This window comes from Ambystoma mexicanum, chromosome 3p, assembly GCF_040938575.1.
Source record: "Ambystoma mexicanum isolate Mex_15411 chromosome 3p, UKY_AmexF1_1, whole genome shotgun sequence".
Classification (NCBI taxonomy): Eukaryota; Metazoa; Chordata; class Amphibia; order Caudata; family Ambystomatidae; genus Ambystoma; species Ambystoma mexicanum.
The window spans coordinates 827,235,606-827,262,963 of NC_090925.1; the positions used below are offsets into that span (position 1 = coordinate 827,235,606).

The 27,358-nt window shown below is 49.3% G+C and overlaps 1 protein-coding gene across 2 annotated transcripts in view; it reads right to left on the reverse strand.

Moving 5' to 3' along the window:
* The window catches only part of KAT8 (lysine acetyltransferase 8), a 1,009,124-nt gene that overhangs the window by 967,197 nt on the left and 14,569 nt on the right, over positions 1 to 27,358 (reverse strand). The gene's annotated exons all lie outside the window — the stretch shown is intronic.

The window sequence follows — 27,358 nt, forward strand, 5'->3', positions numbered from 1 at the left end:
TGATGTTCCTTCCTGGCCACGGGGGGGGCGCACGTGACCCTGGGCTGGGGCGTCCAGCACCCAACGGTCGGTGGAGATGGACTCCCACACGCCGACGAAGTTCGCCAGCCGGCCTCCCAACGGCGTGCTTCGGTGGGGGCCCGACCCCACAGCCGGTTCAGTCCTGCTTCAATGAGGCTTTGCCGCCTTGTCGTCCCTGGCGACGACGGCGGGGTCCGCCTGACTTGCGTCATCCCCTGTAGGCTTCCTGTGACGACGAACGGGCCGCTTGACGGTAGGTGGAATATCCGCCGCCTGAACCTTTGGAGGCACCCTGCTTGCCTCCGGTGCTCCGAAAGGGCAGCCGTCGTTGCTGGAGAACACCAAGAGCCCGGGCCATCTCTGTGTCCGCCTTGATGGCTTGCAGGGAATCGTCCACTGTTTTCCCAAACAGGTTGTTCCCGTCAAACGGCATGTCCAAAACTCTGGTCTGCACGTCCTGCCGGAAGTCTGTTGCCTTGAACCATCCATGCCGTCTAAGGCACACGTCGTTGCCCAACTGGCGAAAACCAGTATCAGCGATGTCCGTCGCTACCGTAATGGCGTGGTCCGACGCCACTTCCCCTTCCTGCAAGATCTCTAGGGCCTCAGCCCTCTTGTCGTCCGGTAGGAAGTCCAGCAGGTGGGCGATCTTGTCCCTCAACTCCCTGTCGTAGCGCGCTACGATAGCCAAGGCGTTGGCAGCCTTAATCATCGTCGCTGCCGATGAGATGACTCTGCGTCCCATCGTGTCCAATTTCTTTCCCTCGCCGTCCCGGGGCGGGGGGGGGATGGGGAGTTGACGTGGAGGCCGATGCGTGCCCCCCCCCCCCCCCGCTGCGGAGACGACCGAGTCCGGGGTCGGCTGTGCTCGAAGGCACAAGGGGGCCATGTCCGGGACCCGGTACTTCTCGTACCGATCCCTTCTCGCAGGCGTTGTGGATGGGTTCTTGAGGAGGGAGAGACCCTCATCCCAGAGATCGTGCAGTAGAGGTACAGCGAGGACCGTCTTCCTCTTGGTCTCGCGCCGTTGATAAAGGAAGCCTTCCTTCTTCTCTTCCGGGCAGAGCCGGAAAAGCTCGGATGCCCTGGCGATCATGGCATGAAACGATCCAATCTCGTCGGGCGGGGAAGCCCGGGGAGGAGGTGACGACGGAGGATCCTCGCCGTAAACTTCGTCGTCTGTACCCGTCGCAGCCATGTCCGTCCCCGTGTCATCCCCCCGGGTCGTGGACGGGGAGGAGGGCTGAGACGGGCGCGATGGTTGAAAAGGAGGTGGAGGATGAATCCTTCTCTTAGGAGGAGGGCTCCCAGAAGGGCCCAGCTCCGGGTCCCCCGTCGGGAGCGGTTCCTCCGTCGGTGGTAACGGCAATCTTGTCCTTATCTCCGAGCATAAGGACTGTATAGCCAACAAAATGGCCGCCGAGTTGTCTTGCGGCACTGGTTGAGGGGGTTCCGACGGGCAGACAGGAACCTCGTCGGTACCCTCGACGTTCTTGTCGTCCCCCTCGTCGGGCTGGTTTTCCGCCACACCAATGCCGTGGCTTAAGACTCCGAATCCACGATGGCCTCCTGCCCCCCCTTTTTCTTCTCCGGAGGTTTCACGGGGGTCCCGTCGATGGGCTTGAAAGAGGACTCCCTCCGCGGTGGCAGGGAGACTCTGGGCCCCGAGGTCGCCTCCACTGGTGTAGCCTCCACAGGCTGAGCCAGGGCCGCCGCGACTGTCTCGATAGAGGCCTTGGCCGGGTGGATCAAGACTTTCGCCACCTTAGGTGCGCTCACCGCCTTCTCCTTATGGGGGGGGGGGGGGGTCACCGCCTCGCTCCCCCTCCGAACTGGCCTTCGAGCTCGTCCGGGGCCTCTCCAGAAGCTTCGCTGGGTGCTCGGACTTCCTCTTACCCAAGCCAGAGCGTTGGCTCGTGGTTGATGGCGCCGGGGAGGTTGCGCCCTGCCTGGCAACCGAAGAGCCTGACCGTTCGGCGCTCCCGGACTCGCGGTGCTTGGCCTTCTGTTGGGTCCCCATCACCGGGGCGCCCTCAAAGGTCTTAGAGGACTGCTCAGACTTCTTTTTCTCGCCTGACAGGCTCTTCCCTTCCAGCCATTTGGCGAGACGCAGATGGCGGTCCTTCATGGTCCGCTCCGACATGTTCCCGCAAAACGCACAGTCCTTCTCCACGTGCGTCTTGTCCTCATGCAGGCAGTAGAGGCAAAGGGAGTGTTCGTCCTCCATGAAGACATTCTGAAGTTGGCATGCAGGGCAGACCCTGAACAGCTTCCCGGGCGTCGAGCTTCCCTTCTCCTAGGCCATGTCCGAGATGGGCCTGAGAAAGTTCTGGAGTCCTCCAAAAGCGTGGCTCGACGAAATCTTCACCCTTGAGGGGCGTAGAAGAATCCGACACGGATCCCCGTTGATCAGATATAGAAACGGTGGAGCTGGATGCTCTTTTGACCGAAAAAAAGAGAATTTTCCTATGAAAAAAGCGTGAAAACGCACTAAAGCTCGAGAGCAATAGCATGAGGAATCCAACACTTGAACGTGCGGTAGAAATCTGAGGATGGCTGCCAGAGGCGGGGCTTAGGGAGAGGGCAGTCATTGGCTGTGGTCAGTATGACGCAGAAATCAGTGATTGGTTACTACTACGAAAGTCAGATCAGAAACGAAACCGATACTGATTTTTTCTTTACCGAGGATTCCCAGCCTGACGACAGGGAATATTCATGAGCATGTGAATTCATGCCAGACCCCATGCTGGAGAAGCTGTTATACAGCTCTCCTCTTGCTAGAGTTAAAACGGGAGCGATCATCTCGGACAAATGGCAGCTCAGTAGCGGCACCAGACAGGGCTGCCCATGGTCTCCGATGCTGTATATCCTCGCACTGGAACCCCTAGCGATATATTTGAGGCAACAATATGAAGAGATAGGGGTGTACACTAAGGAGGGGCCGCACCCAATACAACATATCGTCTGTGTACAGGGATAGCCGAGGTATTCAGAAGAGAACCTGCAATACATCCTCGAAGTAATGGAACGATTTGCATCATTCTCTGGCAAGTTGTGCATATTCCCCTTAGGGAGATATAAGGAACAAGTTACTTACCTGTAACTGTTGTTCTCCAGCATGGGTCTGGCATGGATTCACATGCTCACGAATATTCCCCGTCGTCAGGCTGGGAATCCTCAGTAAAGGGGGAAGGGAGAAGAAAAAGAAAAAAAAAAAAATCAGTTTGGTTATTAGGAGAAAGACAGTTCAGAAACTAATCACTGGTCTCTGGGTCATACTGCCCCCAGCCAATGAATGCCCGCTACCTAAGCCCCTCTGGCAGCCATATTCAGATTTGGTAGCATGTAAAGTGGCAGTAGGACCAAGTGAAGAGCCCCAGAGGGGTAGGGGGGAGGGTTTGCATGCAAATCCATGCCAGACCCATGCAGGAGAACAACAGTTACAGGTAAGTAACTTGTTCCTTTTCCAGCATAGGGTCTGGCATGGATTCACATGAATAAAAGAATACATAGCAGTACACACATGCACAACCACGAGAGGTGGCAAGGCTCAACATTAAGCATTTCTTACCTCCTCAACAGGCCCACCTTCAGGCGAACAGGTTGCGCAGCACTGCCTGGCCGACTCTGGACTCCTCCCTGGAATCCCGGTCGACGCATTAAAATCGCTTGAAGGTGTGCATCGGACTCCACATAGCAGCCCTGCAGATGTCCAGCAGGGGCACACCAGATAGGAACGCCATAGTAGCAGCGATCGCTCTGGTCGAATGGGCTCTCGGACGACCGGGCAACGGTCGGTTTGCCAACCGGTGACAGTGCATGATGCAGCCAGAGAGCCATCTGGAAATGGAAGCCTTCGAGAGGGCCTTCCCTTGGTTCACAGGTCCAAAGTTCAAACAGCTGTGATGTCTTCTGAAAAGTCTTTGTGCGGTCCACGTAGAACTTCAGCGCTCTAGCTATATCCAGTGAGCGCAAAGTCCTCTCGGCCGTCGAAGGGAAAAAAAACAGGCAACACCAAGGGCTCGTTGAGGTGGAAGTCCGACGGCACTTTGGGCATGAAGGAGGGGTACCACCCTCGTCTCGTGGAAAGTCAGGTATAGGGCTTTAAAAGAGAGGGCCTGGATCTCTCCCACGACAGGAACTTAAACGGTGCCGAATGCAGAGGCTCGAATGGCGGCCCCATGAGCCTGCTCAGCACCACGTTGAGTTCCCACACTGGGGCCAGAGCCTTCACCGGCGGGAAGGATCAGAACAGTCCCTTCATGAACTCCTTCACCAGGCGATAGGACCACAGCGCCCCGGAGTTCTGGTGTAGGGGGAGATGGCCACCAGATGGATCTTGGAGGCATGGGCCAGCCCCGCCTTGGCCAGCGATAGTAAGTACGGCAGCAGTTGAGGGCCGTAATCCGCAGATGGTTAATCTTCTGTGCACGGCACCAGAGAGAACCTCTTCCATTTGTGTCCATAGCACTTGAGAGTTGAGGACGCCCTGACCTTTGCAAGCACCTCCTTGCAGTCCGCTGGGATATCGTACCCTCCAACCTCTAGTGCTGCAGGAGCCAGGCCTGCAAGTTCAGCAACCCCGGGTCGTGGTGGAGGATGGCACATGGTCAGAAGGTCCGGGAACCATATCTGTCTCGGCCACGCTGGTGCGACGAGGATCCTCCTGCACCGGGACCGTCTGAGTTGGTTGATGAGTCGCAGCAGCAACGGCAATGGCGGGAACGCATAGAGGATCAGGCCGTCCCAGGGAATGAGAAGGCATCGGCCATGCTCCCCGGCTGGGGAAACCTGCTGGCGAACCTCCGGCACTTGGCATTCATCGCCGTTGCGAATAAGTCGATCTGTGGATTGCCCCATCGTTGGAATAGCAGATCCACTTGATCCTGCCGCAGTTCCCACTCATGGCACGAGCGTAGCTCCCTGCTGAGTGAGTCAGCAATGGTGTTTTTTATTCCTGCCAGCTGGAAGGGTACCAGAAACATCCCTTGTGCGACGGCCCAATGCCACAGATCCTGGGCCTCCTTGGATAGGGTTGGGGATCTGGTGCCTCCTTGCTTCTGGATGTAGAACATCCTGGTGGCGGGGTCAGTGTCAGGAATCAGGGTTGGCACAGGCGTGGAGTGCTAAAATACACCTATTGAGACATTATGTGCTGGAAGATCTGGAAGATCAGGAAACTTCAGTTCCCAGCATCCTTTGTGTTATTTTGTAGTTTGGCCCGTGCGCGCCTTGCCAGCTGTACTGCATCAAGAATCAAGGCAGCTTAAAGGCAGGCAACGGCGGTGGGCAGGTGTGGCTTATTGTTGGTTGGGAGCAGGAGTCAGGCTGCCGCGTTAGGCAACAGGAGGAAGGCGTCTGCGTGCGACAAAACGAGATGCAGAGGAGGAACGCTTGATCGCCCGCGTTCACAGTGCGGTAGGAGCAGGAGGGGCGCTGAGTAGCCGGCAGAGACAACGCTTGCTGTTCTGCATCTGGAAGTCCCACGGGGCTCCCAGACTCAAGATAAGTACTCGTGAGGGCAATATATTTCCTGAACTGCTTGGAATGATTTACCGCTGTTTCATTATTTGTCTGGGAAGTCCCACGGGCTCCCCAGACCTGAGATAAGTAATGCCCTAATCACTTTGAATTCAATCCGTATGAGAAACGAAAGTGTGTTTGTTACTCGTATAATTCAAGAATTCAGGAATCTGGTATATGTTAATTGTGCAGGTGATTGTTCTATTCATTCTATGTGAGTTAGAGTAGGGTTTTTCCTGTGTTTCCCAAGTCCCATCCACCTTAGGAGTTTCCTTATCCTCTTTCCGGTGATCCTAATTTCCCCTCCCTATCCACAACCTCTCCCTAACCCCTCCCCCCCCTAATTGGCTGCCACGTGGCGACCTGTTTACTAACTCAGGCGCCTGTGCCAACCACGGTGGGAGGGTCGAGTTCATTCGGCTTCCGTGGTTCGAGGGAAGAGTGTCGATCTCTCTTCCTTCCAGTTAGTGTGATTGTGACAGTCGGTGAAGATCCTCACCACCTTGCCCTTGAGGGACGGAAGGAACGACCTGAGGGCCCAGAACACGGCTCGGAGCTCCAGGAAGATGTGTAGCGACTTCTCCTCCGGGAGCCAAAGGCCTCTTGCGTGGAGATCTCCAGTGTGCGCTCCCCATCCCTTCAGGGAGGCATCAGTCGTCACCGTCTCCTGGTGTGCGGGGGTCTGGAAGGCCATCCCCACCACGTGATGTGCGTGGGTGCCCCCACCACCGGATCGTTTTGCGGAAAGTCTCGTTGTGTGAGATCCAGTCTTCGAAGCTGCCCGCCGCTTGCATCCAACGGGTGTCGAGGAACTCTTGCAGTGGACGCATCTGCAGCCTGCACAGGTGCACGTGATAGATGCACGAGGACATCATGACGAGAAGGGACTTGATGGAACTCACCCTGGCCACGTCCATGGCCGACAGTCGTTGCACCTTGCCCAGGATGGCCTTCGTCCTTTCCTCCGACGAAGGCCAATTGCGCCACTGTGTCGAGCATGGCTCCCAGAAACAGTGCGACTTGTGACGGGACCAAGTGGGATTTCGTGTAGTTGATGGAAAATCCCAGATCCGTGAGCAGCCGGACGGTCTTCGCTGTGTGTCCGACGGGCGAGTTCTCTTGTCCTTGCTCGGATAAGCCAATCGTCCAGCTAGGGGTAGACGTGGATCCCCTGCAGGCGCAGCTGCGCTGCTACTGGTGCTAGGCGTTTGGTAAATACCATCGGTGCTGACTTCAATCTGAAGGGGAGGGCCTTAAACTGGTAGTGCCGTCCTCGGACTACGAATCTGAGGAACTTCGATGTCCTCTTAGAATGGGGATGTAGAAGTAAGCATCCTCCAAGTCCAGCGACGATAGGAAGTCACCCTCCTCCTGTTGTCCCAGCACCTGCTGGAGAGTGACCATCGGGAACTTTTGGGACTTGATGTACTTGTTTAAGCGACGAAGGTCCAGGATGGGTCGCCAGCCGCCTGTCTTCTTTACGAGGAAGTATCGCAAGTACACTCCGGAGCCCCCGGAGCCTCCTCTTTGGGACGAGCTCGATGGCTCCTTTCTTCAGCATCGCCCTTACCTCCAGCAGCAGTTGAGGGACATGGTTTTCCTTCCTGGCCACAGGAGGAATGCGGGGGCACTTTTTTTTTTTAGAAACTCAAAAGTGTGCCCGCGGGCCAGGGTATCCAGCACCCATCTGTCGGTGGAGATTGACTCCCACATGCTGACTAACTTCACCAGCCGGCCTCCCACCGGGGTGCTCAGGTGGGGGCCGACGCTACGGCCGGTTCAGTCCTGCTTGGTAGTGGCCTTGCCGCCTTGGCCTCCTTGACAACGAGATCCTCCTGACTTGCCGCGTCCTCTGTAGGCCTCCTGTGACGAGGAGCGGGCCGACTGGCGGTACGTCGAGGAGCCGCCACCGAATCCTTTGGAGGCACCTTGCTTGCCTCTCGAGTTCCTAAAGGGCGGCAGTTGTCGCAAAACTCCCAAGGCCCACGCCGTTTCCGCGTCAGCCTTGATGGCCTGAAGTGACTCCTCCACTGTCTTGCCAAACAGGTTGTTTCCATCGAAAGGCATGTTCAAAACTCTGGTTTGCACGTCCTGGTGGAAATCGGTTGCCTTAAGCCAACCACGCCGGCAAAAGGCAAACACTGTTGCCCATCGGTGGCACAGTTATGGCATGGTCCGACGCCACCTCGCCTTTCTGCAGTATCTCCAGGGACTCAGCCCTCTTGTCGTCTGGGAGGAAGTCCAGCAGAGGAGCGATCTTAAACCACAGCTCCGTCATAGCGGGCCACAATCACGAGGGCGGTGGCCGCTTTAATCGTAGTCGCCGACAAGATGACCCGTTGTCCCATGGCATCCAATTTCTTCACTTCGCTGTCCAGTGGGGAGGACGAAGTTGAAGCCGTCACCCCTGTCGCTTTCTTCTTGGCCTCCGCCGAGAGGACCGAATCCGGGTTCGGATGCGCCCTACGGCACATGGGGGCGGAATCAGGGACCCGGTACTTCTTCTCGTACCGGTCTCTTGGCAGGGGTCGTGGACGGGTTCTTCAGGAGCTCCAGCCCCTCGTTCCAGATGTTGTCAAGCAACGGGACCAAGAGGACCGTCTTGCTCTTGGCCTCACGCCGTCGATAGAGGAAACCTTCCTTCTTCTGTTCCACCGGGCAGAGCTGAAAGATCTTGGATGCCCTCGCGATCATGGTGTGGAAGGAGCCAATTTCGTCAGGCGGGGAAGCCCGGGGGGAGGGGAGTGGTGGTGGTGGTGATGGAAGGCCCACCCCGTCGTCACCACCGTCGCCATCCGTCCCAGTCATAGCCGTCTCTGTTCCCGTTTCATCCCTCGGATCCAGGGAAGGATATGACGGCCTTGAGGGCCGCATAGGCTGCAAAGGAGATGGGGGCCGAGTCCTCCGCTTGCTTGGAGGGCTTCCCGACGGTCCAGGCTCTGCTGGGTCGTCCGTTGGGGGTAAGGTCAACCTTGTCCTTATCTCTGTGCACAAGGCCTGGATAGCCATCAAGATTACTCCTGAGCTGTCCTGTGGCCCAGGCACCAGCTGCAACAGTTGGGGAGTGGAATCCTCCGCCTCCACAGGAACCTCATCGGCTTAACCGTCACTTTCTTCGTCCTCCTCGTCGGGATCCCTCCCGTGGGACCAGACTTCCTCGGACCTCTTGTCCAGGATCTTCACGACTTCAGCCAACTCCTCTTCAGAGGCTGCATCTGTGTCCGTGATGGCCACCGGCCCCCCCCCTCTTTTTCCACCGGGGTTTTCACGGGGGTCTTATTGATGGGCTGAAAAGAGGATTCCCTCTGCGGTGGCAGGGAAACTCTGGGCCCCCGAGGTCACCTCCACAGGCTTCGCCGGGCCGCCACGACTCCCTCGATAGAAGCCTTAGCCGGGTGAATCAAAGCCTTGACGACTTTGGATACGCTTGAGGCCTTCACCTTGGGGGGTGGGGAGGGTTCACGGCCTTGCTCCCCCTCGGCTTCTCCCGAAGCTTACCCGGGTTCTCCGACTTCCTTTTCTCCCCCCCCCCCCCCCGAGCCAGAGCGTTGGCTCGTGGTTGATGGCGTCTGTGAAAGTGCGCCCTGCCTGGCAGCCTAGGAGCCCGACCGTTCGGTGCTCCCGGTGCCCGCGGACTTGTGGTGCTTTGCCTCTTGTTGGGCCCCTGGCGCTGGAGCGCCCTCAAAAGGTCTCAGAAGACCGCTCGGACCTCTTCTCACCTGCTGCTGGGCTCTTCCTTTCCAGCTAGTTGGTGAGGCAGATCCGCCAATCCTTCATAGTCCGTTCCGACATGTTCTTGCAAAACGCACAGTCCTTCTCCACGTGAGTTTTGTCTTCGTGAAGGCAGTAGAGGCATCTAGAATGCTCGTCCTCCTTGAAGCCATTCTGCAATCTGCATCCAGGGCAGCTTGGATCCGGGTGTCATGCTCCCTTTTTCCTGGGCCACGTCCACGCGGGGTAGGCCTCAAAGAAACTTCTGGAATCCTCCAAGAAGCGGGACTCGATGAAAACTTCGCCATTGAGGGGCGTAGAAAATTCCGAAACGGGTCCCTGTTGATCGGACGTAGAAACGGTGGAGCTTGAGGCTCGATTGACCGAAAAAAAGCTTTAACTCCTTGAAAAACGCAGTAAAAGCTCAAGAGCTATAGCACGAGGACTCCCAACACTTGAACGTGTGGTAAAACTCTGAAGATGGCTGCCAGAGGAGGGGCTTAGGTAGAGGGCAGTCAGTGGCTGGGGGCAGTATGACCCAGAGACCAGTGATTGGTTATTAGGAGAAAGACAGTTCAGAAACTATACTGAAACAGATTTTTTCTTTACCGAGGATTCCCAGCCTGACAGGGAATATTCATGAGCATGTGAATCCATGCCAGACCCCATGCTGGAGAAAGGCATTGCGCAGGATAACCTACCTATACTACAAATACTCTGGGAGACTAGCATGTTCAGATACCTGGGGATCGATATTTACCACGAGATAGAAGAGGAACACAAACATAACACGGAGAAAGCAGTAGTTAATACAGAAAACAATATGAAGTTCTGGGCTAAATTCCCCCCTGGCTACGATGGGAAGGTTGGCACTGTTGAAAATGGTTGTATTGCCTAGGCCGTTAAATTCTTTTGTGAATATCCCATACATGCTGCCCAAACGCCTTTTCAGTAAACTACAGAGCCTGTGTAGAGGTTTCACCTGGCATAACACTAGAAATAGGATTGCCCTATGAAAATTACAAAATGTGTATGAGAAAGGGGTTATAAAAATGCCTATCTTCGAGATATCCCATCTGGCCGGGCAACTACAGTACGTGGCCAAATGGTTAGCTGAAGACACAACAGCAGGGTCCAGACTGCTGGGGTCAGAATGCACACCCTTCTTTCTGAAAGAAGGGATATGGCTGCCCAAATCAGAGCTCAAAGGGCGATCAAGGCTGTTAGAATTGGGGTGGAGGACATGGCGCAAGGCATGCCAGGCCATGGGGTACCCAACTCAGTGCCACCCCCCCCCCCCCAGCTGAAGGGTGTGGATGCACAACTATGGAAGACTATACACAGATACTGGGAACCCGTGGGCATAGCAACACTGGGAGATGTGTGGCGGGATGAGAGGTTACTGGAATTTACAACACTAATGGAAGAAACTGGAGTACACCCTGGGCAGTGCATTACCTACGCTAGGCTGGTAAGGCAGGTAAGGGCCACATGGTCAGAAATAGAACTAGAAGACCAACCAGACTCGGCCTTAGAGACAATATATGATATCTCAGAGAGAGGGCATGAGAGTACAGGGGTACCACAAGAAGGTGCCCAGAAACGCGAGATTACAACAGATCCAGCTATATGTAACTCACAGGGCGTACATGACCCCTCAAAAGATAACCCAATGCAAGAGCAAAGAAACACAAATGTGCCCCAAATGTGGAGAAGTAAACGTGAGGATGATGCATATGTTTTGGGCATGCCCTGAGATTTGTACATTTTGGGGGGAGGTCAATCACCACCTCTCTGAGAAAGGGATCAAATTGGACATAGAATCCGTGTGGGCATGCATGATGTGAGGATCCACCAGACCACGTAAATGAAGCATGTCTGCAAACTTAAGGACTCTGCTTATATTTTGGCCAAACACAGAATAGCCATGGGGTGGAAAGCGGGTCAGAGACCCAGGATAGAAGTATGGTGGCATGACCTCCTGAAATGGGCAGAAGCAGAAACAGCATGGTATGAGGCGGCCTGCAGGGGAGAGGATGAGGAAGTAGGAACGTTGATGGCCTGGAGACAGCTAGTGGCCTCATTAACCGAGCCCACCCGAGCCAGACCAAGCAAACACGCTACCTCGGGGAGCATAGGAGGGCCGCCCATAGAGGAGTAAGACTAGAAGTGCAATGGAGTAAGCTCGAGTTATGGGGGGAGGAAATGGGATGGCAGTGGTAAATATACGTTGATGCATACAATGCTTGTACACTTATAAAACTTTCACTGTCGGCTGTTGTGTTGTTTGGAAAACAATAAATGTGTTAAAAAAAAAAAGATTGATTGAACTTAAGTAAACTAGAACCTTGCCATTTCCCATATTTGGAGAGGCGTGATAAAAAATAATTTTTTTTAACTTTATCTCACTTTAAAACTGCTTTCAGAAACGGTTTCGAACTGTATACAGTAGTAATAAATGTTAAAGCAGGGGTTGAAATTCAGATTCAAGAAGCAGGAGCTGAAAGTAGTTCCTGGGTATGAAGGATGTCCCTCTGACCAGGAGTATTCATCTGACCCAGGAGCTGTTAAAGTCTCAAAGGTTTTCTTAGGATAGTGTACGCATAAAATATTAGTTGAAAAAACGTTCTGCAGAAGATCAAAAGATTCTCAGACAAAAAGCTTTATAGATATATGATGCCACTTTTTATTCACTCTAGAATGCCTGAAAAATGGTTGAACTTGATTTTATTTCCAATCTGTGATAAACACCCGAAAATGCTTGGTCTTGCACTCAGTTACAGATTGTATCTTTTTATTATGATCTTGCGCAATGCAGCTTCATATTTAAATCCCTTTTATTTACTCTTATGCCAGCCTCCCTATTTGTCTCTATTGCTTCCTGACACAGTGATTATTCATGTCTGCCACTACACCCACGACTGTCACTAAAATATGTTTCTGTTGCTACATCTATTGCTATCCCCTCACTGACATTTCTTCCTGCTACTGCCTCTTTCTCTGCCACCACCTTGTTCTCTCCGGCTACTACACCCTACATCTAACCCACCCATGCCTTCTCTTTTTAGGTGAAGAAATAGGGCATGGTTTTAAAGGTAATTCTGGCTGTGCTTTTGGTGAAGACTGACAAATTGGTTTATGGTGCAGGTGTCGAATATACTAGATGCCAAGATGGTTGCTACAGGCACTACATGACTTAAGCCGCAGAGTATCAAAGGGATTATTTGACCATGTTTTAAAGGACCTCATGAGGAGGTATGGTCGTTATACCTGCTATAGTTCCAACCTGAGATACATAGATTTTACAGATTTAAGACCTATGCATCGGGTGCATTAACCCACTAAGGATATATCAAACACTTATTTATAAAGGGTATCTGGCGGAGGCGTGGCTGAGCGGCACACCATGCGGTTGTGCTTGTTGTGAGCTCCGTAGCCAAGCGCCCAGATCACGTTCTAATTATGCGTTAAACTACGAATTTTCACCCGATTTCTGCCCCTGGAGCGCGTCCCGAGGTGCACGCCAGTGGTGACCGGGCGGAGGCGCGGGATGCCCGGTTGAACATCCCACCCGCCTGAGGGGAAAACGGCAGCATCAACCGCTACTAGATTCAGCACTGTAATGTGCCCCTGAGGCTGGCGCTGAAAGTTAAATGCGGGGTGACTAAGGGCTGTTGAAATTCATTTTACTTAGCAGATTTGGGCGCCGGAGCGGATTGCGCCCGAAATGTTTATTGATGGGAAAAAATTAACTTGGGAATCAAGCATGGTTAGATTCTCAAGGATGTCGCCTATTCCAATCTGTTATAATTATTTGTGTTGCATTTGTTTTTTTGACTCCTTTGTTTGCCTCCCCTCTCCTTACGGTCCCGATAAACCTGAATTTCGATCCCTGTTAAAAGAATAACCAACATATTTGCTTCAGACACTTCTCCAAATTTTGCCTCCGTCCGCAGACAGTCATTTACTGGAGTACATTTTTTGCAACCAAATACAGACTATAATCTTGCTTCAGACAAATGAGGAATCCATACAAGATTTGGCAGCAGTGGGTTCAACGGTGTGGATTTGTATAGCCGTACAAACATACATACATTCAGCTTTATACATAAAGATATCCATTATGAGATGGCAGGAAGAAGGTTCAAAGACAAGATGGCCAAATGACAAGAGTGAAATCTCATGGCACAGCAATTTTAGGAGCATATAATACTCCAAAAGGCATTGTGTGGTAAAATGCAAAGGTTCACACAGGAAAAGTAAAAAGTAAGCATCTGCTGCCATGACCCCCCACAAAACACACAAGGAATATCAAGCTGGGGGACAGAGATCCCCTTCACTGCTAGCCAGGCAGATTGGTGCCCCCAAGATAGCAAGGTAAGTGAACCCAAAAGATTTTATTTACCTTCAGGACAGGTTCAAAACAAAAGCAAATCGAGGTGGGGTCCCATGGATGTGCATGGAGGGAAAGCAGTAAAAAAAAAAAAAAATCCTAACAGCAGTGACAGGATGACTAACACAGACATGAGAGGAAAACTGTCATCTGAACAGCAGAAAGGATTACATGGGTATCCCTAATGGACATTTTAAGACTGATGACTTGAGCACTTTAAAGCATGATAATACCCCATTTTAACGCATCTTCAACTTGCATTTACATTCTAGTATGCCATCTGAAAAAGAGAATCTAACAATAAGGTGGGCAAGCATTGGGCCATCAAAAAGTAGGAAGGCTTTCTGCCCTCGACCATCCACCAATGAATTTATTTAGATCTGATCCCTTAAGGGTGCCAGTATTAGTGAAAACATTTAATTCCACATGGATTATAATCCATCTTCACTAGGTCTAGGTGATCAGTGGACATTGTACCCATTTTTAAGAATAGGGCTGATAATGACCCATCCAATTACCACCCTAATCCGTTGTTAGATACGATTACATAAATAGTTAGTTGATAACAATACGAGTCACATTCAGGTGGGGTGTCGCAAAGGACTAAGCATGATTGAGTAGGTTTTCAGACTGGCTTTGATAATGCATACATGTGATGCAGAAAGGTGTGCCCCTATCTCTTATAATTGTTGGTCTTAAAGCAGCACCATAACGTCAATCAAGGCTTGCTATGCAAAGAATTTGTATCACAGGGAGTTAGAATACAACGTCATAAAGTGATTAAATCGCTCCATGTTGAAAACTGTTGTGTGGCAGGGTGGGAAAATAAACTAATTTCTTGCCCATTGGCTAAGGGTGTGCGCCTGGATGTGCATTGGCTCCCTTATTGTTCTCCGTTCATGAACGACATTGAAATCTCTGGCAGGTGATGCCCCTGCTATTACAGTGAGAAACGTAATATAATTAGATTGCTTTTTGCTCATTAGGATCGTCAGTAATGAAGCGCATACCCAAGTGATTGAAATCAACATTTTTGACAATTACAAAATTCCGGTTTTGTTGTGGCCAAATTTAAATTGTTACAGAATTTCTTTTTTGTATTAATGCATTTAGTTTACAAAACATTTCACATCATATTAATATCTTAGCACATACAATCAGTAAAAAATTCAGTACATGTAAAATTACACAGCATGACAAACAAACGTTAAGCCAATCAACCCTTTAAAGGTCCTCATGTTCTGACTTAGCTCCAAATTCAACTTTATGCTATCACAGAGGTGACTTTCCAGCTTTGTCTCAACGGTTTACCACATCCTGACCAGTGCAGTATTCATATGTGTGTTGCTTGCGATACAGCATATTTTCCAGAAAGGATTAGTTTTTATATTCAAAATAGTATCTGGGTCACACACAAAGTCCCATAAATAGTACATATACACTGAGCCGAAGGTTGTACACCCGGTCATTATATGTCTGTTCGATTCAGTGATGTGTCTATATTTACACAGCCTACACCATCCATCTTCCACAGGAATCTTCATCCTAGGGCCCATGATGCTGAACGTAGGCAATTGATCAAACCACATAAGTATGAAACAACGTATCGCAGGGGAGGGGGGGGGAATAGTTCTAAATATCTTTGTGTGATCAGATATGTGGTTTGCATTTCCAGGTATTAGTCGTACATTTTTAATTTTGCAAAATATTCACAATTACCTCGCCAATCCCACACTTTTCATTTACTGGTAAATTATTTTATTAAATGTAGGAAGGAGGTCATCATCCTAATTAGGTTCCCAATCAATCTTGTTAAAAATATATCTTGTTAACTGCATAATGGGAAGGGAATTCTTCAAATACAAGTACAGAGTAAAGAGACTATTGAAAACTATTGATAAAGAGTAGCTGTTGGTGGAACAGGACACAAAGAGAAACAGCAATGAATAAATGTGTTATAATGTGGAAAGGCAAACTAAACCTAAATATCTGAGGGCCTATCCACATGCCTCGATTATCAGGAAATATATGTTGGTTAAATTCAATTGTATGCTGACTTCGGAAATTACAGGCCCATGCATTGGCATTTCCCGTGATCAAAGGAACTGAAGGCTATGTGGAGAGACAATCATGGAAACCATGAAACACTTATTTTCAGAAGCACAAGTTTGAATGCTATCAGGGAAAAACATTTTATTAAGTATAAGAATTATGGTATAAGATTTTATAACCAGGGTCCCTGGGTGTGTATTATGGGGCTGATCTTAATATTATGTATAATGGTGTCAAATATTGTGGGTATATTTTTGAAATGTTGGCGGAATTAATTTTATGAAATGGATATGATCAAATGTTTTGTATATATCTGAAACTTTGGTTGAGTTAGTATTATGCCATGAATGTATACTCTACTTGAATGATAGGGATATATTGGTTTTATATGAATGTTGTATAAAGTCATTATCTGACACTTATGCACCAGAGACATTCCTAAAAAGCTAATTAACCCATCATAACGTTCCCACCCTTTACCCCTGTTGCTTCTGCTCTCCCTCCTCCCCATCCCGAACAGAACAGGGAACACCTGCCACTATAAGCAGCCTTGCAGGTACTGTGCCACTTGACATGGCTTGTGCGGGATCGTCTAGATCATGTTCCAGAATGGTAGTCAGACCTCAGAAAACTGATGTAGCATAGCAGCACCTACTTGGCAGCTGTGACTTTATCCCGCCACTAGGATGTCCCAGATCTTTGTTCACCACTGGGGGCAGAGAGGGCCCTCAGTGGTCTTCAAGCCTGGGCGATTGAAATCCTCGCTGCCAACGGGAGATGCGTAATCAGTTTATTAGCCAATCTTTTGAGGCCAACCAATGTGTGATCCATTAGGGCTATCTCATCAGCATAGGATAGCCAATACATCCGCTGTCCACCTAACTGTGGAGCAAAACACCTAATCCTGTTTGGGCAGGTCAGCAAAGTACAAGTTTAAGAGCAGGGGAGCAATGACAAATGCTTGTTTTAATCCTTTTGTAGTGTAGGTCTCCCTTGTGCACGCTACTACGCTGTCCAACCTGACCTGCACCCGAGTGTTCTCAAGAAGTTGTTGCACGATCTTCAATACATTTAGGGGAATCCCACAACGTTCCAATGTTTGACGCAGCATCTGTCCGTCAACAGTTTTGAATGCTGCTTTGTAATCCATGAACAACATACACAATGGAAGTGTGTCCTTTTTTAATGCCCGGTCCTTCAAAGTATTAATGAACATATTAGGTAATATCGCTGAACCAGCCCCAAAACCGGTTTGGAAAGACCCAAGACGTTTGTGGTCTGCAACCCATTTGGTCAGTGCTCTTATTACAAGTGTGGAAAATATCTTTATGTACATTATTTTTATAGATCAGAATCAATCTTGCCAGTCTCCAAGATTACGGTATCTGGCCTTTCATTCATTAGTATCCAGCATTTTACTCCTCACCTCAGGGTTATTAATCAAGACCACATTTGCCAAGCCATTTGGCCCGACACTTTTGACCTTGTTAACTTAAATTTAAGGTCAAAGGGTGTAGACATGGAGGGTGAGGCTAAGGAGCCATGCAGTAGGACGGATCCTGCAACAAGGTATGTGGGGAACAAGTATCACAACCCCTATTAATTAACGTGTCAACGCATTATTACTGAGTAAAGAAAGAGTCAATGAGCGCCTTACAGTTAACACAATACAGGTGCTCTGGGAATAACACACGCGATAGATAAAAGGCACAAAAAATTAAAAAACGAGGCCCCGTGGATGCGTATGCAAACACTTGTACAGGGGCGCCAGATCCCACCCAGGGGCCCACCCCGAGGGACTCACCTCCGGACCCCTCAGAACAAAACAGCACTCCATATATGGCTGCTATGGAGAAAGGCTTTCTGGCAATCAACTCCAAACTAGAGGATATATGAGAGAACATTGCATCCATCTGGGCTGATATTAAAAAGGTCAACTCCAGAGTGGCCGAGGCCGAAGAAAGAGTATCGACCCTGGAAGATACATCCGCCATACAAAACAAAATAGAGCAAATCCAGAAAGATATCAAAGCTATCCAAAATAAGTGCTAAGACTTGGAATCCCGCTCACGCCGAAATAATAGAAGGGCGGTTGGAGTGGCAGAAACCAAACTCAATATCCCCATGGAACACTTTGAGAACATATTGCACTCTTTGTTCCCTGAAGCACAATTTTCGAAGCAGTTCTTAGTGGAAAGAGCGCATAGAACCCTTGCGCCTCCGCCCAAACCGGGTGCACTGCCATGGACTATTATAGCAAGACTACTTAATTACTGAGACCGGGATCTTATATTTAAAATGGCACGGTAACAGGCACCATTGTCCTTCAACTCCAACACTATTCTCATTTACCCAGATTTCACATTAGGAGTCCAGGCTTCAAGGCGCTCCTTTGATGCAATAAAAAAAAGGCACTCAGCGAAAGGAAGGTAATATATGCCATGCTATACCCGGCTAAACTAAGGATACAATATAATGGCAAAACACACATCTTTGAAACACCTGAAGATGCCAGGACATATATAGAGCAGCACATCCCAGCAGCCCAGAACGGCTCCTAACACTCCGATATAACAGGACCAGATACAGTAATACATTTTGAAAGTCAAAAGCACCACTAAGCCAAGTAAATGCAAGCCACGACTCTGGAACAGAAGGCGGGCAATACGGCCCCCCACACCTCGCAATGTTGCAACTAGTTTATGTGGATGCACCGCCCGATTGGGGGGGGGGGTCGTGAAGGAGGAGGGTGGACAGGGGTGGGGGGCAGGGGGAGAGAACAATGGGCCTGTTGCCCAGTTAAAGCTGGACCTATATAATGCAATACACATCCGTGCCAAGACACTCAAGCGAAAGATCCAGCCTAAGAGTTGAGTTCATAATTAATATTGTTGGTCACAAAGTTAAAAGAAACAAGTTTACCTCAAGCAAATTATAAAAAACTGACAGGGCGAAACTTGAAGGTTCTATACTCGTACAAGGCAGACGATGTCTATATCATGAGAATCAGAATAAAAGGGAACTCAAGATAAAGTAAGGAGCACAAGGCTCATGTCCTGGAACATCAGGCCTATAAAATCCAATCAAAACCAGAAAGGTAAGGACCTACGCCGCTAGACACCACATAGACATTCTCTTCTTGCAAGAAACTCATGCAACACAAAAGGTTAACATCTCTTAGTCGCACATGGGGCCACCAGGTAATAACCACTGACTAGTCATCACAATCCAGAGGTACAGCGATAATTATCCGGCGAAAGCAAGGCTTCACAGTAACAAACTACATGCGATCCTGAAGGCAGATACGCAATTGTCTGGGGAGCATTTCGTGGGCAGGATGTGATACTCCTAAACACCTATGGTCCCAACGTGGACAGCCCAGAATTTTACCAACAGATTCTGACGCTAATATTACCTGTAGGTGAGGAGAAAATAATCTGGGGTGGGGCCTTAAATACCATCCTAGACCCCGAGATGGACAGCACTACCACGGGAAATCGGAAGGAGACAGAGGCAGTAACTACCATCAAGCTGGCCATGTGACTATTACCACTATCTGATACGTGGAAAGTCCTTCACCCACACAAAAAGGAGTACACATTCCACTCGTACGTGCATGGGTCGAGCTCCCGCATAGACTACTGTCTGTGCTCCACAAATTGTATCCAAAACACTAAGGAAGGCACTATACTGCCCCGTACCCTCTCAGACCATTCCCCAGTTATTATAGATATTCTACTGGACCCTACCCCATGGGCCCCTCGAATGTGGAAGATGCCGCAACGAATCCTACAAGATGAAGAACTGGTGGAAACACTCCGTACGGAAATAGCAATTTTTTTTTTTAGCAAAATGAAGGTTCTGTACAATCTTTTTCTACAATATGGGAAACATTTAAAGTGTGGTTGAGAGGTATACTGATTGCCAGGATACATGGTAAATTGCAAGAAATCAGAACAAATCTGACCCACATTGAAACCCACATAAAGGAGGCCATACCTAAGCCCCGGAACAGAACACACTGGACCTTCTACGTGCATCCATGGAAACATACAACAAGCTTGCGGACCAAGAGGTACATTGTATGATACGCCCAGTCAGAGCCAGAAAATATGGCGGGGGCAACAAATCGGGAAAACTCCTGGCCAACTTAATCAGGTCAGAAATGGACCAAGAGCACATATCCAGTATTATAGACGAACATGGGGCAGCCCTTACAGGCCAGAAGGAGATCAATGGAGTGTTCCTCAGGTACTACAAGGAACTATACTGGAACAAAGACCAGAGGACACCCCAGGAGCTACAACAACATTTGGACTCCTATTCACTTCCACGACTCACTGGGGAGGACAAGTTAACCCTAGACATACCACAAGCCATTAAAGACCTGAAGATGGGCAAAGCACCAGGGGGCAGACGGCATCACAACGGATTTTTACAAATCATTTATCCCGGAACTAGCACCAAAAATATTGAAAATTTGGGAAGAATCGCTGGAGAGGGGAGCATTACCATTCACTTTGCGAGAGGCCATAATCACAGTTCTGCTGAAGCTGCACAAACCACCCCACGACCCTTCCTCCTACAGGCCCCTATCCCTCATTAATGTGGATGCAAAGATCATAGCCAAAGCTATTGCAAACAAATTGAACCCATACATGAATAAATTAATTCACCCGGACCAATCCGGTTTCATCCCATCCCGTTCCACAGCTCTGAATCTCCGTAGATTCTATGTCAAGACCGGAGGCTCCCATTATGCTTCTCTTTCTTTTATAAATAGAAAGCTCAGCAGCAAGTGTTAATGCACCTTATTGAAAGCGCAGGAGTGTGTGGCAGACAAAAGGTGCATGACAAAAAACACAAAGAACTTAGTAAATATTAACAAAACAGTGTAAGTCCAAGAAAAAAACTCCATTTCCCAAGATGCTTCAGGAAAAGGTCCAGCAAAGGGTCACTAACATGTGACTTAGTCCACCAATGAATAACTGGCTGTCCATATAAACAGTCATACAAGTTATGTCACTTCCTCTTTCTTGCTGCTCACAGCAAAGATAAGTACCATTTTTTATCTCCTTGTTTAAAAATAAAAAAAATAAAAATTCTACAAATTTAGATTTAAATAATATTTTAATAATGATGATGTATTTGCATATTATGGTATAATTGTATTTCACGTTCGTAATGTTCGATTCGCTTCGCTCGCTTGTTTTTCTTGTCAATTTCAGCTCCCATCCTCCATGTCAGCTGCTTGCTGCCGTCGGAGGATCTCAGTTGACAGGAGCCCTCGCGTTCGCGAGCGGCCCTGTTCCTTGTTTACTGCACGCCCTTCCCGGCTCACCTTCACTCTCGCAGAGCCCGGGAGGGCCGCACACGGAGAGCATTTCATTGCGGTGGCCTTCTGTGGCCACTAGAGGGAGTCTCTGCTCCCTTAGTCCTTTCCTTTAACAGCTGGCGCTCGCTTGTCATTTCCGTTGCCTTTACAACGGATTTTGGAAGCGAGCGCCAGCAGCAATTACGAGCCCCTTTCCTTTCTTCTGCTTCACATAAAAAAAATAAAAAAAAAATTAAAGAAAACGAAGGAAGTCTTTCTAAATAACTTCCACAGAAGCATTTTGCCAAAGTTATCGAGCTCCACACATTCCTTGGCTGAAATTCAGTGGGCTGAGAGAAGGCTGTCTGTTGCCCACAAGGAGCATTTATATTTAAAAAAAAAACAAAAAAAAAAAAAAAAGGTGCATTTGAATTTCATTATGGCAGCTCAGTACTTCCCCCAGGCAGATCAGGATTGGTCTGACCATGAGGAGGAAGAATATCGGATAGATGAGGTGGCAATGGCAGACAGCCTCAAAAAGGTGCTGGGATCCTCAGTGGAGACCACCATCAAGAAGGCAGTATCTGAGATGCTCCTGCCTATCCAACAGCGCCTAGATAGTATGGAGGAGCATCTACAGGAGACCTCCCCGACAGGCAGAAAGACGACCCACAAAAGAAAGCACCTTGTAGATGGGGGATGTACTCCGGCTCGTAGGAGCAAAGACTCCATGACCCCCCCGAGCCAGCCTACTCCTGCCACCGCTGCCATCTCAGACGCCTTCTCCAGGCTTAAAAAAGCCTTCATGGACAGGAAGGACACCCCTTCCCTCGAAAGACCCTCTTACCCCGAGGAAGACAACAGGGGTATTAGACCCTCAAGCCCGAGGGAGAACAACAGGGCACTGATGACGAAGATAGAGGGGTTTATGATAATTACCATCCCCTTTCATCCTCTGATGAGGATTCTCAAACTATAGGGTCGCGACCCTCTACCTCTGGGATTGTGGCAGTCCCCATCCCCAAGAAGGTAACGGAGGAACCCCCCACTTCCAGCGGGATGTTTACTCCAGAAGATCTTGTGCACCCCAGATCCTCTGACTGGGAACCTTCGTCCAGAACAACCAATTACATCTTGAACAGACTTCGCAAGCCTCTAGATAAGGAAGTAAGGGCCAGATTAAAGGCAGAATGCCCCCGTCCCAATATTCCTGGAAAAGTAGCCCTCACCCCGGAGCTAGACTCCAAGATGATCACATTTCTAGGAAAGAATGTGAAAGACCCAAGAAAGGGTATCGACCGCGCTTGGAAGTCCTGTCAGGACAGAGTCCTGGACATTACTGGTCCTCTAGCCAAGATTATGGACCTGGCCGAGGCGGCCATTGATTCCAGTGATCCCATCGATCCAACAATCCTTTCAGGTTGGGCGCAAAGAGCCCTCTGTCTACTGGGTAATGCCAGTTGCGCCATCTCGGCTGAACGCCGTAAAGGTATTTTGTACAAAATTGACGGCAAACTAACCGAGCTAGCGGATACAGAATCAGGAGCAGCAGCCCAAGGTCTGCTTTTCGGAGACCCATTTATGAAAGAAATGTCGAAATTCGTCGGCACCTTTACAGCCTTGGATAAGGCTCAAGCCTCCATCAGAAGGGTTTTTGCTACTAAGGTTTTCTCCAGGGCCGGACGAGGCAATCCTGGGACCAATATAATTCTTGGCAGGACCGCTCAGACACTTTCTTCCCCTCAAGAGGGCGGGGAAGAGGTCGTGGATGGAGAAGAAGTGCAAGATATCCAGCCCAACAGCAAACTACAGGTCAGTGTACCCATAGCAGCGCCTGCGCCACAGACACCCGTAGGGGGGAGGTTAGCTCTTTTTGCACAGGCATGGGACTCCTTATCAGGAGATGCATAGATCAGGGACGCAGCGCGCGGCCTGCGCTTAGAGTTTTTCGCTCAACCTCATCAAACCGCTCGTCCTGCACCATTAGTTATGTCCATAGCAGACGAGGAAGCGTTAGATGGCGAGATACGCAGTCTACATCTAAAACAAGCGATTCGCCCCTGCTCAAGCCAGGGCGAGTTCTTCAGTCCCATATTCTTGGTTCGCAGGAAGCAAAAAGTACGCCCAGTTATAAATTTGAGAGCTCTCAACGACTTCATTGTCTACCATCACTTCAAGATGGAAGGGATACACATGCTCAGGGACATCCTGAGGCCAAACGATTGGCTTGTGCGCCTGGACTTGAAGGACGCCTATCTTGCAGTTCCTATTCACCAGGCCCACATAAGCTATCTCAGATTTTCCTGGAAAAACCAAGACTGGGAGTGCACGAGTTTACCCTTCGGGCTCTCCTCAGCGCCTTGGGCCTTTACCAAACTTCTGCGACCCGTAGTAGCTCGCTTGAGAGAACTGGGAGTAAGGTTAATAGTCTATCTAGACGACATTATCTTCATGGCTCATTCTCAAGCCCTAGTAGTGCATCAGGCCAGAATAGCCATCAACCTACTGCACAGTCTTGGTTTCCTCATAAACTGGGAGAAATCTGTACTCCGTCCATCCCAGAATCTAGAATTTCTCGGATTCTTGGTGGACACCTTGAACTCGCAACTTCTTCTTCCCGTGGCCAAGATACATGCGACACGGAGGGAGATCCGCAGACTTCTACAGAGAGACCTCATATCTCTTCGAGAGTTGGCAAGAGTAATCGGTCTCCTGTCATCTTCCATTCAAGCGATTTTTCCCGGTCCTCTTCATTACAGAGAATTGCAAAGGCAAAGGGTCACATCTGAGACGGAGCCTCTCCTACTCTCAACGTCTGACACTGTCGACCTCTGCGCGCACGGATCTCAATTGGTGGCTCACTCATATGGAAGCTTGGAACGGCAGAGCCATTTTCGGATCCACCCCCGATATCATCATAGAATCAGACGCCAGTCGCTCCGGTTGGGGAGCGAGATGCGGCTCTGTAGCCACAGGAGGGTTCTGGTCACCTCAGGAGCTGAAAATGCATATAAACTGTCTGGAGCTTCTCGCCGGCTCTTTCGCTGTGCGCTCTTTTGCCAGAGGCAAAGCGAGTTGTTGTATCTTACTAAAGATGGACAACATCTCCGCAGTACGGTACATCAATCACCTGGGCGGGACCAAGTCAAGACCTCTAGCGGAATTAGCCAAGGACTTTTGGCATTTCTGTCTGGAACACAAGATCTCGGTGACAGCGGAATATCTCCCAGGGCTCACGAACGTTGTGGCGGACTGGCACTCCCGTCACTCCACAGATTTCAGCGACTGGAGGCTCGACAGAGAAGTCTTTCTCCGCCTCCAGCGAACATGGGGCCCCATGTCCGTAGATCTCTTTGCATCCCGTCTCAACTCCCAGCTACCCATCTTTTACAGTTGGAGACCGGACCCAGCAGCAGCTGCGACCGACGCATTCCTTCAGCAGTGGACCCAGGGGATTCACTATGCCTTTCCTCCATTTACAATGATAGCGAGGACCCTGGCGAAGGCCCGTCAGGAGCATACGGACCTGGTCCTCATAGCCCAGGTCTGGACCTCTCAGACCTGGTATCCAGTTCTTCTGGAACTTTCTTGGGATTTTCCAATCCTTCTACCCCAATTTCCAGATCTCCTTCTGGATCCGTCAGGACAGCGTCACCCCCTTCTCCTCAACGGATCACTGAACCTAGCAGCCTGGAAGATTTCAGGTCAAGGTGGAGGATTCCCGGCATATCAGCCATGGCAATCAACCTCATTGAGGAAAGCTGGGCCCCTGCTACCCTCAAGAGATATTCTAACTCCTGGAACGCCTGGAGTAACTGGTGCCGTAGGAACGGTTCACATCCAGTTTCAGCACCTATAGAGGAAATCCTAAATTTCCTGGCTTCATTAGTTGAAAGAGGCCTCGCCTATAGGACGGTTAACGCCTACCGCTCAGCTATTTCCGCCGGGCATGATCTCATTCAGGGGCTTCCAGCTGGAGAGCATCAGCTCGTCTGCAGACTCCTTAAAGGAATAAGACTTTCAATTCCGCCCCCGTCCCGCTATGATAAGCTTTGGGACGTCAACAAGGTTCTGAATCTTTTTCTGTCATGGCCGCATAACAAGGACCTGTCTCGGACTGCCTTGTCAGGCAAACTTACTACACTGCTCTGCTTAGTCTCCTGCAGGAGGGTCTCTGACGTTAGAGCTCTCGATCTGGCGGGCAGGACCTTTTCTCCTGATGGGGTGGTATTCCACTTGCACAGGAGAACGAAATCTAACTCGAGGGTCATTTCATACCCCGCTTTCAAAGATCAACCTAAGCTTTGCCTAGTTAAATGCTTAAAAGTTTACGAGGAGCAGACTGCCCCGCTTAGGACTTCCCCTAACGGGCAACTGCTAATAGCCTTGCGTAAACCGCACAAGGCAGTTTCATCTCCAACCCTAGCACGCTGGGTGCGCTGGACTGACTCAAGCAGGAATAGATACCCTGCATTTCGGGGCCCACTCCGTTAGAGGAGCCATGGCTTCCAAAGCATTTCAGGTCGGAGTACGCCTAGAAGATATCATGAGAATGGCGGATTGGTCAGGTGAATCAATATTCAAGGAATTCTACCTGAAACCGCTAGAACAACCAGCATCTATTGTGGTAAGTAAGCTTTAAACAAGCATAATGGGAGCCTCCGGTCTTGACATAGAATAAAGATTTTCCATAATAACTTACTAGAAATTCTTGATTCTATTAAAGACACAGAGGCGAGCATTATCCCGCCCAGCAAGAGAAATAACAGCGCTACCACCTTTGGGTAATAATTGCGCGACTTGTTTGGGAATGTTACGTATGTCAAGTTAACACACTATTTCTCTCCCACCCCCGTAAGGGGAACTAGGGTTCTCTGATGCATGATCTAATTCTAGTTACTTTCTCCTCTCTGACAGCGGCTTCAGACAAGCCCTCCTGATCGCCTAATCAGCTCTGCTTCGGCTTCAGTCTCGAGATAACCTCAGCTACAGTTCTTCTTTTCACCGTTTTTTTTCAAGTTCGCAGCTTTCGAAAGAGGAAGTGACATAACTTGTATGACTGTTTATATGGACAGCCAGTTATTCATTGGTGGACTAAGTCACATCTTAGTGACCCTTTGCTGGACCTTTTCCTGAAGCATCTTGGGAAATGGAGTTTTTTTCTTGGACTTACACTGTTTTGTTAATATTTACTAAGTTCTTTGTGTTTTTTGTCATGCACCTTTTGTCTGCCACACACTCCTGCGCTTTCAATAAGGTGCATTAACACTTGCTGCTGAGCTTTCTATTTATATATTAATAAAAGAAAGAGAAGCATGATGCTCGCCTCCGTGTCTTTAATAGAATCAAGAATTTCTAGTAAGTTATTATGGAAAATCTTTATTCTTTGCAATTTCATCGCAAATGGATCCCAAGAAATAAACCTGTTGCAGTAACTCTTGATGCCGAAAAGGTGTTTGATTCCGTCTCTTGGAGATTCATGTACGCAGTCCTACCAAAAAATAAATAAATAAATAAAAAAATGGGATTTGGCCCAGGGTTTATCAGAAGTATACACACTATATTGTAACCCCAGTGCCAAAGTCAAAACTAATTCAACTGTCTCCACACCTTCCAGCTGCAGAGAGGGACGAGACAAGGGTGCCCTCTATCCCCGTTAATATTTGCTCTTACAATAGAGGGTATGGCAGCTTTTCTGCGAACCAAACATGCCTGGAGGGGAATACTCATCATGGGTAAACCCCAATTCATTTCATTATACGCAGATGATACCATGCTATATATTAGGGAACCAGAAACACACCTTCCTCCGATTATGAATGACATCACGGATTTCACAACGTACTCTGGCTACAAAATAAATAAGAGCAAATCCGAAATAATACCTCTAACTAAAGCAGTCTCACAACAGAATCGATAATTCAGTTCCAATGGTCACCTACAACCGCTAGATATCTGGGAATAATTCTAGCTACGGATAAAAGTACATTATATAGACCACTACTGACACAAATAGAGACAAAACTTAACCTCTGGGTGAAACTTCCTTTGTCCATGTATGGCCGGATATCACTATTGAAAATGATTATTGTCCCCAAGCTGTTATATCTTTTTAGTGGAATTCCCATATGGCCAGGCCGTAAATTCTTCGAGAATCTGCAGAGATGCAGCATGCACTTTCGTATGGAGGGGGTGGGGAGGGGCACGCCCAGGGCCAGCTGGGCCAAGTTATGTGAGCATTATGACACAGGGGGCCTGGCGACACCGGATTACCTACTTTATTACTATGCAGCACAAGCCCAGTTTGCCATATTTTGGTTCCAGGGCATCGAACAATATGCTCA